General features: G+C 43.0%; 1 long non-coding RNA gene across 1 annotated transcript; it reads left to right on the top strand.

Moving 5' to 3' along the window:
• Window positions 1–630: 630 nt before the first annotated feature.
• On the top strand, window positions 631–2,017 carry LOC132897677 (uncharacterized). The gene is made up of 4 exons (XR_009656359.1): window positions 631–730; window positions 989–1,126; window positions 1,695–1,807; window positions 1,932–2,017. It is a non-coding gene; the product is annotated as an uncharacterized LOC132897677 (long non-coding RNA).
• The last annotated feature ends 15,606 nt before the right edge of the window (window positions 2,018–17,623 follow it).

The following is a 17,623-nucleotide window of genomic DNA, read 5'->3' as shown; positions in this document are numbered from 1 at the left end:
AAGAATGTCAATGGGGTCATCCCTATAGTCCCCAGGTTCTATGTTCTCTGGTCAATTTTGAAAATCAGGTTAGGGATCGGTTTTGGTCTAGGCATAGTTAAATATTCTCCGGCGCTCACATAGAAATTAACTCTCATGGTGTGAAACTTTCAAGCTGCGGGATTGTGAACTAAAGGCAGGCCAGGGTGACATTGGTATGATAACTTGTGTAGCACTTTGTATGTTCGTGTAAAACTGTTTGGTTCTTTATTGTGATTGGCTGATTCGGCGTTCCAAGCTGTTGTAAATCGAGTACAGTGTGTGGGATGTCATAGAATTCTAAATCATTACCCATTGAAGAAGCATCTGGTGTAGCCTGGTAACCACTTCCCAGTTCTAGATAACAGTTCAACAGTTTTAGATAAACAATGAGCCCTTGAATCTGTGTTTGAGCTGTATTTAGAACAACTAAGGGGAGTTTTACCAGCACTTCCTGCCGTGCTACAACCCCCTTAGCCAGTCTATATCCAGCACAAACCCACAGCCTCTCGTGGCTTATTGCTAATTGAATGTGGGTAGACTGCTACTATGCAAACACCAGATAAAACCGGTTTCTAATTCTGCATGATCTTTCACATAAGAGGCTGCAAAAGAATCGACACTGATGAAGAAGCTCCTGCATGTAGTCCAGCAGCCCGCAAGAAGTCCTACACACAGCTTGTGAATGCTCCACAGATCACAGCCCCTGAAGGTAAGGCTTGTAACATATAACTAAATCATTCATAATTCTTGACATGACGGCTGTGAATTTTGCACAATTAGTCAAGTATCTTTATAGATACTTGAAATGAGGAAATGCATGCTCAGTATCCTACTTTTCTGCTGCCATGTTTTACTGTTCATTTTAGTCTCTTAGCATGACACTGTACAGCACTTTAACCAGTTTTCACTGTTTGTAAATGCGCTTTGCAAGTTAAACTTAATAATGAATCTAATGCAAATGTCATAGCCATATTTGGAGAAAATTTGGCATCTTCCTCAGCAGTCACCACGCATTGGTCCCCTGAAGCTCCTACATGTTCTCCACCAGCCCGCAAGAAGCCCTGCACACAGCTTGTGAATGCTCCCCACATCAAAGCCCCTGAAGGTATGGCCTGTGACACATTACCGGTACCAAGTTATTCATAATTCTTGACATTATGGCTGTGATCAGTGCTCAGTATCCTATTTTTCTGCTGCCATGTTTTATTGCTCATTTTAGTGTCTTAGTATGACACTGTACTAGCCTGGCTAAAGCCATCCCCTTTCTGCTTCTTTCCATTTGCAGTATAGGGTCTGGATACACAGTGCTGGGAGGGGTTTGCTCATGTAGCCAGACTACCGGGCCAATAAGCGAATGGGGCAGGTTTGGGGGAGGGCGCTAATGGCGATGATGCCAAATGATGTCGGGCACATACGGTACGTCATGGGCAACTGTCAGCGATTGAGTGAGAGCAGGTCCAATCGTTTCAAACCAGAGTGGAGTTCATTCCTCCCACCTAACAATCGCTTCAGGGCACTGTGTATCCAGACCCTATACTGCGAATGGAAAGAAGCAGAAAGGGGATGGCTTTAGCCAGGCTAACACTGTACAGCACTTTGGCTAGTTTCCACTGTTTGTGAATGTGCTTTTTAAATTCAACTTACTAATGAATCTAATGCAAATGTCAATATAGCCCTATTAGGAGAAAATTTGCCATCTTCCTCTATCACCACGCCTTGGTCCCCTGTGGTCCCCACACCACCTTGGAATCCACCTCGGAGGCCCTCAGATTCCACTGCAGACCTTGTAAGATCTTTTCAAAGATGGTTAAAAGAAAATATGTTGGCTTTGAATCTGTGTGGAACACTAAATACAGATTTAATGAGGGTGTATACAATTCTGATGCCCATTTTCTTTTGTTTTTCCCAAGATCCCTCCACAAGAACAGCATTTGGATCACTCCTTGACACCAGAACATGGCCGGGTTTCTGTAGAGGCTGTGCCTACGTGTATGCATTTTACAAAGGTGGACAGTAAACAGCAATGGACTTATATTGTGTATAAATGTGTTCTACCAACGCTTTTATTTCTGTCTTATTTTGCAGCCCTTCTGAGGGAGATTCTTATCCAGTTGACTACTATCCGGGAGCAGCAAATGCTCATTTTGGTTCAACTCCAGTCACACTCCACCGGTCGTCCAGTTTCTGAAGCTCTGCCTGATGCGTCACACTGTCGACTGCCACTTTCTTCCCAGGAAGACCTTCAGAATCTGGAGGTCCTCTTGAAAAACCCCGAAGAGAAAAGAAATTTGGTGAGCAAACGATAAAAAACAAAACAAAACATGAAATGCAGTTGGCAGGAAATGTTTTGGCAGCCATGGCCTAATTGGTTAAGGAGTTCCCAGATGGTTGCAGGTTGGGATCCCACCCTGACCAATGGAAGGTGTATACCGACACCTTCATCCATGGCTGAAGTGCCCTTGAGCAAGGCACCTAACGTTGCTTCAGGGACTGTAACCAATATCCTGTAAAAGTGTAATGTGATGTAGTAATTGGTGATATGCATACACTTCTTTCAGACAATACATCTGGGAATTGTGGGGGGATTGACTGTGAAGGAGACCGTTTGGCGCATAATGAAGAGGACAGTAACCACATCTCTGGCGAAAGGACTGAACTGGAGTGGTGCGAATGGCAAGCCAGCATTCAAAAACTTGGCTTTGAAGCTTGTTGTTCTGGGTAAGTTTTAGCTTTGTCACTTAAACAAATTGGTTTGGATGTATGGGCTATAAAAATGTGAAGTTCTTTGCACTAAATCACTGTCACATAAGGGTGATCTGACCAGTTTTAATATATCCTCTGCATTAAGTGATGTACAGTTGCTGACACTGGAGTGAAAGTTGCACAGTTGCACTTCTGCATGAATGGTCATGTATTTCTGTTCCCCCCCCCCCCCCCCAGATGCTGTCAGAAGAAATGTGTTGACAAAAGATGCTTCAGACAAACAAATTGAACAGTTGATCACCCACTGGCTCCAGCTAGCAGCTGACAGAGATGGAGGAAGGAGTCAAAGGGCTCAAAGGGGTCGTCAGGCTTCCTAAAGGCATCGTGTTTGTTACACATTTTTAGTGCGCGTGTGTGTGGTGGTTTGTGTGCTTGTGGTGGTTTGTGTGCGCGTGCGTGTGATTTTTAGTTTATTCACATGAATGGAAATGTTTTTTGAAGTTTCAATTTGATATCTTTTAGTTTGAAATTTTACCCTATTAACCTGTAGTATCTCCCAATGGCAAAATGCATTCAAAATCTGTTACGACCTCCCCTTTGGTTTTTCATTGTTTTGTGATTTTTTTTTTTTTTTTGCAACACCGAGTAACATGGTGGCAATCTGACCGCCAATCTTTCGATACACACACTGAAAGGGCATACATTTGAGTTTTGTATTTGGAATTGTATGTATAATAATTGCATTAAGGAAATAAACTGACTGCTGTTGACCCTGTTTGTAATTTTTTTTTTAAGGTATTGAACACGCTTAACTAAGAAAATGACTTAAGCTTGAACGTCTCTTACCATTTTCATATGCAGTACAAAGAATAATACTTAGGAGGCTATTTTTGTGATTACCTAGACACATGACTTGATATCTGAGGACTGACTCGTAAGCGCCGTGCACTGTTCTAAATTTGTATAAAATAGCTTTTGTTCATTATATACGAACTCTTATGAAGTCTAAGATCTGCTGGACACCCTATGTTGGTGTTTTAAACAAGATATGAGTGTGAATAAAGCCGCATATATGAGCGGTAATGATTAGATTTGATTTTTGCATCATAGCTGCTAGATGGCCACTCGGCATTCCGGAATTGGCCCGAGTGTAATTTCGCATACCTACAGTTACCAGCGCCAGAAGCAGGCCGATTTCTAAACATGCGGCTTTCCACACTCGGTCCGCATTCGAGCCTAGTGCTCGGCACGGAATCGGACCTAGATTCACTCCCGAGTGTTGGCCGACTGTTTTTGCCGTAATTGAGCCGCTTCCGGGTTGCGGGCATTTTGCTGTTTGGGTACCCACTTGTCACACTGGGGGTAAAAGCGGTGACCGTGGGAAGTGGGGGAAGGAATACAAGAGAGTCTCACAGCAGTGATCTTCAGGGGGAGTTGTTGTCCCAGCAACGGCCTTGGCCAGGGCCAGTGCTGTCTGAGGGAATTAAGGTGTTTGGCAGAATTGAGGAATTCTAGGTTTTTGTGGTCAGTCCAGACGAGGAAGGGGAGATCTGACTCCTTGAGCCAGTGCCTCCACTCCTCCAAGGCTAGCTTGACGGCCAACAGCTCTCTGCTTTATCTCCCTTCTTGAATATGGTGACAATCAGGGCGTCCCTGAGTTCGGCAGGGATTTTCTCCTCCTCCCAGATCTTAGAAAGGAGGCTGTGGATGTGACTGAGGAGTTTGGGCCCACCTTGCTTGAGGATTTCTGCTGGAATCCCATCTGGTCCAGAGGCCTTGTTGTTACTCAATCTCCTGATGGCACCCAAGACCTCACTTTCAGTGGGAGGGTCATCCAAATGCTCCATGATGGGCCGCTGAGGAATTTGGTTGATGGTTTCTGAGTCAACTGTGGTGTTTCGGTTCAGGAGCTCCCGGAAGTGTTCTTCCCATCTGGAGCTGATCCCTTCCTCGTCCTTCAGCAGGGTTTGCCCATCTTTGGAGCGGAGGGGATTGAGGCCACGATAACTTGGGCCATACACAGCTTTGGTGGCATTGAAGAAGCCCCTGGTGTCACCCGAGTCAGCAAGCCTCTGGATCTCCAAGGCCTTCTCTGTCCACCACTGGTTCTTTAACTCTCATACCCTGCACTGGACAAGTGCCTTTGCCTTGGAGTGGGCCTGCCTTTTAGCCTTACAATTGATGTCATTCTGCCAAGAACAAAAGGCTTTCCTTTTGGCATCGATTAGCTGTTCTATTTCAGTGTCATTGTTGTCAAACCAGTCTTGATGTTTCTTGGTCTTGTAGCCAAGGGTGTCCATGCAGGTCTCGAGTAAGATGGTCTTAAGGGTCTTCCAGTGTTCTTCCACATCCTCAGGATATTCTTCAGGGAGTCATTCAAGTAGGGTCTTTTGAAGTTGTTGCACTCTTTCTGTATCCCCCAAGCTGTCAATGTTGAATTTAGGATGTGTTTGCTTCCTTTGGGTCCTCCTTTTCTGATGTAGCTGGATGTTCATTGTGGAGCGGATTAGGCGATGGTCTGTCCAACAATCATCCGCACAGGTCATGGCCCTGGTGATGTTAACATCCTTGCAATCTCTAGCCCTGACAATCACATAGTCAATGAGATGCCAGTGCTTTGATCGAGGGTGCATCCAGGAGGTTTTTAACCTGTTTCTCTGGCTGAAAAGGGTGTTTGTTATGACCAGCTCATGTTCAGCACACTTTGACAGTAGGAGGGTTCCATTGGAGTTGATATTTCCAACACCCTCTTTGCCTAGGGTGCCTTTCCAGAGCTTGTGATCCTTGCCAACCCTGGCATTGAAATCCCCGAATAGGAGGATCTTGTCTTCCTTCAGGATGTTCGATAGGACCTGGTCAAGGGATGCATAGAAGGCCTCCTTATCTTCGTCCTGTGAGTCCAAGGTTGGTGCATAGGCACTCACAGCAGTGGCCATCTGGTTGTTTGAGAGCCTCAGGCGCAGTGTCATGAGACGTTCATTGATGCCTACTGGAGATTCAGAGAGTTGGGAGATGAGGCGGTTCTTGATGGCGAATCCCACTCCGTGGATTCTGGCTTCATCAGCTGTCTTTCCCTTCCAGAAGAAGGTGTATCCACCTTTCTCCTCCTTCAGTTGCCCCTCATCAGCCAGGCGGGTTTCAAACAGAGCAGCAATGTCGATGTTAAACCTTTTCAGCTCCCTAGCAATTATTGCAGATCTTCTTTCGGGGCGATTGTTGGGGGCCCTGTCCATAAGAGTCCTCACATTCCAGGCTCCAGTGCTTATTGTTTTTTGTTTTTGACCGCTATGAGGTGAACCCACTGGGTGCGGTATCCCAGCCAGGTTTGAGAGGCAGGCTATTTTTAGGGCACCTTTTCTAGCCCCTTTCCCATTGTGGGGTGAGCAGAGTGGATCCTTAATAGGGCTGCTCAGACATGAGTGCTGCTACTGAGATGCTCTCTCTGCCTCAGTCCGAGAGCAAAATGACTGAATCAGACACCCACCGCCAGTGCATGACTAGGAGCTCCCAGACTTCACTGTCCTGCTCCTGTTACCATTTCCTGATCACCATAGGACTTGAAGAGGGGTTGGGTGTTGGGGGGGTCAGGAGAACGCCTGTGCATGGAATCATTTAGAGTGGGGAGACTGGTGCACTGGCAGCCACCACACTGTTCTTGGCAGAGAGAGAGAGCCAGACTCCAATGGCATGAAGATCAAGACGATCGGTGGCCTCTCTTTGCTGCAGCCTTCTTTCGCCTTTGTGACCGTTGTGGTGCACTTCTGCCACCTTCCTCCGCCCACTCCGCCGTTGAAGGACTTGTTTGGGTCACTCTTTGTCTGGAACCTCCCCTTCAACCTTACCACCATGGGTGACCCTACCAGGAGCTTAGGCTCCAGACGGCTTTGCTCTCAGGTTCATCAGAACACACAAGGCTCTCCACCACGGCAAGGTGGCAACCAAGGGAGAACATCGCTGCCTATAACACCGGGCTGTTAACCGGGAACATGGAGGAATACAAGGCTGCTTCTTACAATGTTCATAAAGCAGTGAAGGAGGCTAAACGGTGGTATGGGAGGAAGCTGGAGGATCATTTGTACCAGTGGGATCCCAGGGGGCTATGGCAAGGACTACAGACCATCATGGACTATAAATCAGCTCGCGCACCTCTGACGAACACTGACAAATCTCTCGCCGATGAACTGAACAACTTTTATGCCCACTTCGAGATGACCTGCAAACGAGCCAACATAATCACCAGCAGAGAGGAGATGGTGCTCACCGTGACGGAGCACGACGTGAGGATGGCACTCAGGAGAGTGAATCCCAGGAGGGCAGCAGGTCCAGATGGGATCACAGGTTGTGTCCTTAAGGCCTGTGCTAACCAGCTAGCAAATGTCTTCATGGTAATATTCAACCTCTCCCTTTCTCAGTGCATTGTCCCCACCTGCTTCAAACAGTCTGTTATAGTTCCTGTGTCTAAGAAACCCCAGCCCAGCTGCCTGAACGACTATTGCCCCATAACCCTAACATCTGTGGTGATGAAGTGTTTCGAAAGGCTAGTCAAACCCCTCATCACCTCCTCCCTGCCTGCTACCCTGGATCTGCTACAGTTTGCCTATTGTTCCAGCAGATCCACAGATGACGCCATTTCTCACCTACTTCACACCACCTTGGCTCATCTGGACACCAAGAGGGGATCCTACGCTAGACTGCTGTTCATTGACTACAGCTCAGCGTTTAACACCATAATCCCCTCCAGGCTGGTCCAAAAACTGTGTGATCTCAGCCTGCACCCCTCATTATGCCAGTGGATCCACAGCTTCCTTACAGGCAGACCATAGGTGGTATGTGTAGGCTGCCACACTTCATCTCCCCTCATCCTCAACACTGGTTCCCCCCAAGGATGTGTTCTGAGCCCTTTGCTGTACTCCCTGTACACTCATGACTGCATGGCCACTTCAGACTCCAACACCATCATTAAGTTTGCTGATGATACAGCTGTGGTGGGCCTCATCTCCAATAATGATGAGTCTGCCTACTGGACCGTGATTAAATATCTCGCGGACTGGAGTGAGGAGAACAACCTCACACTCAACATCAGCAAAACGAAGGAGCTGATAGTGGACTTCAGCAGGAAGCAGCAGAGGGACTTCCAACCCATCTGCATCAACGGGACCCAGGTAGAGAGAGTAGACAATTTCAAATACCTGGGTGTCCACATCTCACAGGACCTCTCTTGGTCCTGCCATACCAACACCCTGGTTAAGAAAGGCCGCCAGCGCCTCTACTTCTTAAGGAGACTGAAGGACTTCAAACTCCCACTCAGGGTACTAAGGAACTTTTACTCCTGCACTATTGAGAGTGTCCTGAGTGGGAGCATCACTAACTGGATGGGAAGCACCACCAGGAGAGACCAGCTGGCTCTCAGGAGGGTGGTTCACTCTGCTGAGAGAATCATCAGGACCACCCTCCCTAACGTGCAGGACATTTACTCCAACAGCTGCAGGAATAGAGCCAGGAAGATCGCCAGCGACCCCAGCCACCCAAATAATAGACTGTTCTCCCTGCTGCCTTCAGAAGGCTCTGGGTTCGAGCTCAGTGGCTGACGGGGGCCTTTCTGTGTAGAGCTTGCATGTTATCCTTGTGTCTGCATGGGTTTCCTCTGGGTGGTCCAGTTTCCCCCACAGTCCAAAGACATGCAGGTTAGGCTAATTGGTGGCTCTAAAATGACCGCTGGTGTGAATGCGAGTGTGAATGGTTGTGTGTCTCTATGTGTCAGCCCTGTGATGACCTGACAACTTGTCCAAGGTGTACCCCGCCTCTCACCCATAGTCAGCTGGGATAGGCTCCAGCTTGCCCATGACCCTGCACAGGGAATAAGTGGTTATGGATAATGGTTGGATAAACTGAAATGATTAAACTTCCTTTTATGCTAAGAAATGACTTTAATCAGTGATGTCACTGAATTAGTGTAGACATTTGGTTTTAATCACTGCACACCTCTCTTAATATACAATTTGCCCCACTAAATCAACAAATACTCGGAAATTCTTTCCAACTTGGTGGATCAGTCTGAGTGACTACATAGTACAAACTACACACCTGTGGAACTGGTACTCACACTCAGCTCAGGCTATTCAGTGTAATAATAAAATAACAATACTGTATATTAAGTCTAGTGCAATATGACACCTTTCTTGCAGCAATTTTCTGTCCCCACTCTTCTCAAAACTTCAAACTTTGCAGATTTCTCCCTTAGATTTTTTTTCTAACTTTACATGATATATTTCAGCCATTTGGTCAGGGTTTTTTTTTGTGTGTGAATACTTCTTGTTAATCAGTCTACCTAGTAGGCAGGCACATTCATTCTTTCTGGTATATTGCAATAGCAATAAGAGGGTCTTGTTTAATCAATAGTCTTATACATATATAAACACTGAGCTCCAGATATGAGCATGACCAAAATTTGTTAATTAAATTAGCCAGTGCTTGTTTGCATCCAAAAAGGGGTAGAGCCCAAATTTGGATAGATTTGAGTTCATTCAGCTTTTGACAAATGTTTTTGATGATGCACAATCTTAAATTTTATCTTTTTTAAAAGAGATGGGTGTATTTGGGTCACAGCTTAGACAACCTCAAACTGTCTCACATTAAATGCTCTGTTAAATACTGATCAAAACACACAATGTTCCTATTTTCTCCACTAGATGTCAGTCAACAATACATTAATATTCAATACGACCAGAGACAGGATGTATAGAGGCAGGCACATGGACACAACATTTTGGCACCTTCACACAGGCACCATTCTCTCTACTCCTGTCTTGACGTTACAACCACATCCATAATCACACTCTGTGCTTTTAACATACCATATTTAGAGTCTACTGAAAAAAAATAAAAAAAAGTCAAATTTGAATAATAAGAGGCATATTATAAAAATATATTAACTATATAATAATAACTTATATACTCACCTTTCAATTAAAAAAGTTGACTTAAAAATGTCAAATTTAAAAAGAACATTATAAAAATATAAAGATATAATTTCAACTCAGTACATAAATGGATACAGTTTGCAGGGAAATATTTCAATATGATAGAATAACCATGTGCGAATCAGGTATTACTGTTCTATACTTGACATTTAAATGATAAGCTTGTAGCAATGCTAACACTGTTGTTGTGCATGGGGGAAAAGGTGTGAAAGAGTGTAAATATCAGACAATAAAAGCAACAGTAATCTTATCTCATTTATTCTGCATTCTGATGTAAAAGCTTAGCTCCATGGTACCTTTGTAATCTGTGTCCAAATATGTATTTACACTGATCAGCCAGAACATTCAAACCACCTGCCTAATATTGTGTACAGTAGATCCCCCTTGTGCCACCAAAACAGCTCTCATCCATCAAAGCATGGACTCCACAAGACCTCTAAAGATGTGCTGTGTTATCTGGCACCATGATGTTAGCAGCAGATCCTTTTAGTCCTATAAGTTTCAAGGTGGGCCCTCCATGGATTGGACTTGCCTGTCCAGCATATTCCAAAGATCCTTGATCGGATTGAGATCTGGGGAAAGTTGAGGTCAGGTCAACACTTTGAACTCTTTGCCATGTTCCTCAAACCATTCTTGAATCATTTTTGCAGTATGGCAGGATACATTATCCTGCTGAAAGAGGCCACTGCCATTGGGGAATACCATTGCCATGAAGAGGTGTACTTGGTCTGAAACAATGTTAAGTATGTGGTACGTGTCAAAGTAACCATCTACATGAATGTCAGGACCTGAGGTTTCCCAGTAGAATGTTGCCCAGTGCATCACAATGCTTCCACAGATTTGCCTTCTTTCCATAGTGCATTCTGGTGCCATCTCTTCCCCAGGTAAGTTATGCACACATGCTTGGCCATCAGCATGATGTAAAAGAAAATGTGATTAATGAGACCAGGCCACCTTCTTCCATTGCTCCATGGTCCAGTCCTGATGCTATGATCAGTCTGTGGCTATGCAGCCCCATACACAGCAAGCTGTGATGCACTCTGTGTCCTGACACCTTTCTATCATAGCCAGCATTAACTTTATCAGCAGTTTGTGCTACAGTAGGTCTTCTGTGGGGATCAGATCAGATAGGGAAGCCTTCGCTTCCCATGCTCATCAGTGAGCCTTGGGAGCCCATGACTCTGTTGCTGGTACACTGATTGTCCTTCCTTGGAATATGCTGGACAAGCAAGTCCAATCCATGGAAGGCCCACCTTGAAACTTTTGGTAGGTACTAACCACTGCATACAAGGAACACCCCACAAGAAGTGCCATTTTGGAGATGCTCAGACCCAGTCATCTAGTCATCACAATGTGGCACTCATCAACATCACTCACATCCTTATGCTTGCTCATTTCTTCTGCTTACAACACATCAAATTTGAGAACTGACTCTTCACCTGCTGCCTAATATAGCCCACCCCTTGACAGGTGCAAATGTAATGAGGTAATCAATGTTATTAACTTCACCTGTCTGTGGTTTTAATGTTATGGCTGATCACTGTATAAGCAAACTAGTATGGAAACTATGCTAAGTGCTAGCTAACTACAACAGTTAGGGTATAGCTGACTCCATTGAATGTGGGCTACCAAGATTTTACCCCAAGATTTATTTTATTAGTTTAGTTTATTGTAAATGTTTATTGCATACATTGGGTGGATGTTGTGGCAACACTGAGCTAAAAGGCTCAAGGTTATTATGAAAAGTGTGCCCTTTGTAATACTGAATACATGTTCAGCTAATGTTGGGAAAATGATGTGAGGATTGTTATTAAAACTGCTTCCTTGCCAACACTGGGCCAACAGTTTAAGGGTTCTCAGAATAGTGCATCCTTGCCAATGTTGGGGAAACACTGGATCAACTGTGTCAGCATTGTGATGAAAAGTGCACCCTTGACAATTTTGGGCCAATGTAGGTGAGGGTTGTTATGAAATGTGCACCCTTGTCAGCGTTATGCTAACATTGTTGGGATTGCTATTAAAAAATTGTTGCTTTGCCCATGTTGAACTAACTGTCTCAAGCTTGTTATGAAAAGTGCACTCTTTCCAACACTGAACAAAAAGTGTTGCAGTTGTTCTGGATATGCACCCTCCCATCATTGGCCAATGCTGGGCCGAAGATGTCAGGATTGTTTTGAAAACTGTGCCGTGCTAATGTTAGGCTAATGCTGTACCAACAGTACCAGGGTTGTTAAAAAAAGTACCCTTGATTACACTCTGTGAATGGTGTCAAGGTTCTTATGAACCAAGGTTCTTATGGTGTTTCCCCCTGTTGACTCCTCATTCTCACTACTAGCTGCTAAACAAGAACAGGCCCAGATTTCTACCAAGGTTCCTTGTTATTCAGAACCAGCACCATTCTATCAATACTTTTTCTAAAGTCTTGGCACACATGCACATGCACACAAGAAGGTATTTAGATCATTCTCATTGCCTCTGGCAGTTATTCAACATTCTTGAACCACAGTCACATAATTATGTAACTAGCATTGTTGTTTATATTCCATGTCTTAGATAAACCTTGATAGCTAATCCCCCCCCGTTCTGAGTGGATTGTTTGTTATAGTACAAGGAAGACAAAATTGTGTGTGTGTGTGTTTTCAAATATTCTTTGAATAGTTAAGAACAGAAGTTATTGTTACTAGACAACCATCCTCCATTAAGACCTGATGTAAGCTCTGGCTCTATTCACAGCTTGATGAATTGATACAAATGTGCTATCACTGCTGAATTTATGGAAACTCATTACTGGAAGGAATATTTACTGACAAAAGTAAACAGTGGACCCTTGCCAAGAAAGAACTAAATTATAGACTTCTTCAACGGTTAAATGGATGAATTTATTGGACAACTGAACACTCACCTGCTCCAAATATAAAAAAGAATCATTTCAGAAAGGAAAATTGAGTTTCTGAAATTGTGCTTTTTTAAATTATTATTATTTCCAGAACTTGACTTGACTGACACAGTTAATATACAACTGACCAGTCTGACTAGTGGTGTGATGATGTATCATAACACGATGCATTGCAATGCAAGTATGTGCCAATGTGGATTGTTCAAATGTACAATTCACATAGTGGAAATTAGCATTCTATTAATTATGCATGCAATGCGGTTGCACTGGTTGAACACCAGATGTCCCAGTGTACACAACCCAGAGAGTTAAAATATACGAACCTGATCACGTTCTTTCATGAATAGCCTGCGAGATCTGCACTTGTGAAGTTCGACAGTGCCAGATTGCAGTGCCCAATGTGAATTATACAATATATGGTTACACAACCACATGATAATGGTTAAAGAGCTTTTCAGCAGCTTGTTTAGCCATGCTTATATAGTGATTTATTTGATTCCAGTTACATATTGTTCCAGTTATGCCTCTCAGTGCTCCTGATGGATTGAGGTTTCCTCTGCAGTTGTCTCCCACAAGGCGGCTGCTAGTTGGTGCCCACTGGGCAAGCAGCCATTGTGCCAGTGGCCTCTTTTCACTCTGTCATCATGCCTTTCCTGGCTGCCACTCCTTCCAATTTCTTGCCAGATACTCAGTTTGTGATTTTCCAATAAAAAAGTAATTTAAATGGCATATCATTTGCAGACATACAGTGAGCCAATTTGTTGAGCTACAAGGAGATGTATGAATTGGGCTTCTCTGTGTCAGAGAAGCAGTTGCAACATAACACATTTATTATGCTGGAAGTTTACCAAGCTCCTTTGGTATCCATATCTGAACTCTGGGGAAATGACATGGGACACAAATAGTTACGTTGTGAGAGAGTATTTGTGGTTTTCTCTGTTCCTCTTGGTACACTAGGCAGTGAAAAGAAATGTAACATTTATTCTGTCTTCCCATACATCTCAAAAACAATATTGTGTTTTCAGTGTATGAAAACATTTGCTCTAGACTTTCCAAGTGAATGAGTTTAAATGACATAAGACTGCAGCAATAGTACAATTATTAAATTCCATTTTGTGAGGGAATCTGCTAGAACGTTTAGGAAGATAGCCTTTAGTAGTTTATAAAACAAAGAAAACATGTTCTTGTACTGGAGGAAATGCTGATTTCAGAAAAAGGAATATTTTAAGAACTGGGCAATGTTCCTACTGTTTTGAAATCTGAAGCACTGCATTATGAAATGAAGAAGTTCCTCAATAATCAAGCTAAAAATGAGTAAGTATGGCTTTGATAATTTTTAAAATGCATTCTATACCAACATAAAGACTTTGTGAGGCAATGCCCTTGCAGTATGAAATATACATGATTTCATAACTGAACTGCCTCAGTGTAAAGCAGGTTAAAAGAAGTTTTGCTAGCATTTTGTTAGCAACAAGCATTGTATCCATTTCATTGACTGCAGTTTCTAATAAAGCAGTTGCTTTCTGAATGGATCATGGCTGTAATAGAAATTTTACTATATTTTCAACAATTAGCATTTAATTCGCCAACATTGTTCATGGCTTGTTTTTATGGTAGTCATGAAAATAAGTTGCGTTGCTCACAAAGGCTAGTTTACTTGAATAGTTCAGTCTAATGTCTAACCAATATATTTTTTTCTTGGAGTACATCCCTGAAGGGGTGGCATGGTGGCACAGTGGTTAGCACTGTTGCCTCACAGCAAGAAGGTTCTGGTTTCAAGCCCAGTGGCTGATGGGGGCCTTTCTGTGCAGACCCATGTTTGTGTGGGTTTCCTCCAGGTGCTCTGGTTTCCTCTACAGTTCAAAGACATGCAGTTAGGTTACCTGGCTACTCTAAATTGCCCACTGGTGTGAATGTGAGTGTGCAGAAAGGAACTGACTACTGCTGCAATTCTGGCCAAGTCAACCAAACATGGTTCGCCTCAAGCCCAGATCAGGTTTGGCAGTGGTGATGATGACGACATCCCTGAAGAAACCAAATTAGTTAACGTTCAGAAATTCCTTGCAAGAAAAAAAACCCCAAAACAAACAAACAAAAAAAAACTTAACAATGAAATATATTAAAGACCCTGTAGACTCAGCTAATATATGAAGCTCTTCCACATACACTAATGGTGTGATGGGCTTGTAGTGGCCAGGAGGTGGTGTGACAATATCCTCAGTGTGGAAATGTACTGAAATAATGGAAGCAGAAAAGCAAATTCTTTTGGTCTTTGGCAGTGCAGAATTGTTAGTGTACGCCAGTCATGCCCCCTTTTTTTTGGATTCCAGAGCTGAATAAGTTTTCCCATATGGAACCCAGAGATTTACAGAGAAAAAAAAAAAAGTATGAATGTGCCCCTTCTATGGAACTGATATCTTTGCCTGTTTCAAAACCCAGGTGTCTGTGGTGAATTCATCTTAACCTACTGTATAGGCCCCGACTATTTACTGTACATATGTGATCTATTTTCATTTATTTAGTGCCTTAGATCAGTTGAGGACAGAACTTAATATCTGTTGTAGACTTAAAGTCCATCAGATAGTGGTAACCAGGTAGTGTGGGAATGTGTGTTTGTAGCTTTTTGTCTCTATCCTGTGTGTACAGTAGGATTCTCCCCTTCCAAACTCAGACAAGAAACATATGAAAGTTAGTGAACTTCATCCATACAAATAGGAGCACACCTGTTTGAAGTGGTAATGTTAGGTTTTGCACATCACTTATCACTGACACTAAAAAGAATGAAACATCTGTTTTGAAGCAGATATTAAATACATACATCAGGTAAATAATTTATATAATTAACATACAATGGATATAAAAAGGCAACACAACCTGCAGAGATTTGTGATATATAACAATTAAACCAAGATTAATCACAGGAGATCTTTTTCCATATTTAATGTGATACAGTTATTAATACATTTGAAATGAAAACAGCCAGAAGTGTTTTTGTAAAGAAAAGAAAAGGAAAGAAACATAAACTGGCTACACAAGTGTGTACAACCTTTAACTAATACTTCGTTAAAACACCTTCAGTCTTTTTGGGTAAGAGATTGCTATCTATGCTCCAATGCCCAATACTTTTTGGGTATTGGAACTATCCATGATTTCCTGTATCTTGAATAAAGCTGCAGTCCTTGCTAAAGAGAAGCAGTGCCATACCATGATGCTGCCACTCCCATGCTTCATGGTGGGTATGGTGTTCTTTGGGTGATAGGCTGTCTTGTTTTGCACCAAAATTCCATCCATCCATCCATTATCAGTAGTCACTTATCCTCTGCAGGGTTGCAGGCAAGCTGGAGCCTATCCCAGCTGACTATGGGTGAGAGGCGGGGTACACCCTGGACAAGTCGCCAGGTTATCGCAGGGCTGACACATATAGACAAACAACCATTCACACTCACATTCACACCTACAGTCAATTTAGAGCCACCAATTAACCTAACCTGCATGTCTTTGGATTGTGGGGGAAACTGGAGCACCCAGAGGAAACTCACGCAGACACGGGGAGAACATGCAAACTCCACACAGAAAGGCCCTTGTCGGCCACTGGGCTCAAACCCAGAACTTTCTTGCTGTGAGGCGACAGCGCTAACCACTATACCACTGTGCCACCCCAGAAAACATCTGGATAGGTATTCTCAAAAAAGTAAAGAAAAAAGCTTGGCTGATAATGTTGTGGTGCTTTCTAATACAATACTGTACTAACATTAACTGCTTTTCCTATTATGGTTAGTATTTGAAATCATGAAACAATGAACAATCATGAACAATGCTGCTTGCTGCTTTCTATCAGGCATTATCACACAAACCCAGTGTGAATTATTATTTTGTACTATATATCGACACACCAGTCATGTTTTATTCCTTGTTTATTTTTTGAAGCTGTATGTGACATTGGATAGAGATACACGCTTTCAAACACACCTCCAGAGTTTTTGAAAAGTTGTCAAGACATGCAAGTTCACACTCCCCACTAGACTGGTAAATCAGTGCAAAGAACATTCCTTTGGTTTATAGTCATTTACCAAGTGTTACCTTTTCAGTGTGAATCATTGGATGTGCTTAAAAGAAAAGAAAAGAAAACCCATTTTTAAAATACAGTTATGAAGCTAGAATATGATATAAGCTAACAATTCATGGGAATAATTGAAGATAAGGAGCTCACACAACTAAGATATCCATGCCCGAAAGTCAGTTTCTATGCAGAATGGACGATTTCATGGAGGCCGCCATTGAAAATATTTTAACCAATCAGAAAAATCCCCTCGATCGTTTCTGGCAATGCTCTGATGTCATTTGGATGCAAGACATGGAAGCTCCGTATAGCAAGTAAGACTTGAAGCTGCCTCTGGCTGGAGATTATTTCATTAAAAGTTTATATGAAAAAAAATGTAATTCCATTTCTCTAACAAAAAAAGTGGAGGGGGAAAGATAATACTGATGTCACTGATAAACAGCAAGGGAATAGTGAACAGCTGATCTACTCCTATCTGACTGAATGGGGGAGGTAACTTTTCATATTTATATCCCCGGTACAAGTAGTGCTGCCGTGACAGCCTCATTCTGCAGACTGTAACCTTGCTAGACTACCTATAAACAGATCTGCATACAATCTGACTTACCTAAATCTGTCCAAGAGGCAAGTGCGCGAGTTTTTACATGTTCCTGGCAGCATAAGCACTCATTAGCACACTTAGCATGCTCTCGACTCATTCATGAAAATCTTCCTCATCAAGACATCACCAGGCTAGCCTACCGTAATTACCGTGGTAGATAGTCCAACCCCTGCGGCAATGCAGAAAGAGGGTAAACAAACACTGCTTTACGCAGCTCATGTGCTCAGAACATTTTGAAGAAAATGTTCTGATCAGTGCAATCTCGTCAAACACGTGACAATTTTAAGAAACAGGTGAAACAATTTTTATGGAGTAAATTCCAAACCTAGTTTTATGATGTGTATATAACTCATTTTCAATCA

Source organism: Neoarius graeffei, chromosome 14 (genome assembly GCF_027579695.1).
Source record: "Neoarius graeffei isolate fNeoGra1 chromosome 14, fNeoGra1.pri, whole genome shotgun sequence".
In the NCBI taxonomy this organism is placed as follows: Eukaryota; Metazoa; Chordata; class Actinopteri; order Siluriformes; family Ariidae; genus Neoarius; species Neoarius graeffei.
This window is presented reverse-complemented; position numbering and strand designations above follow the sequence as displayed.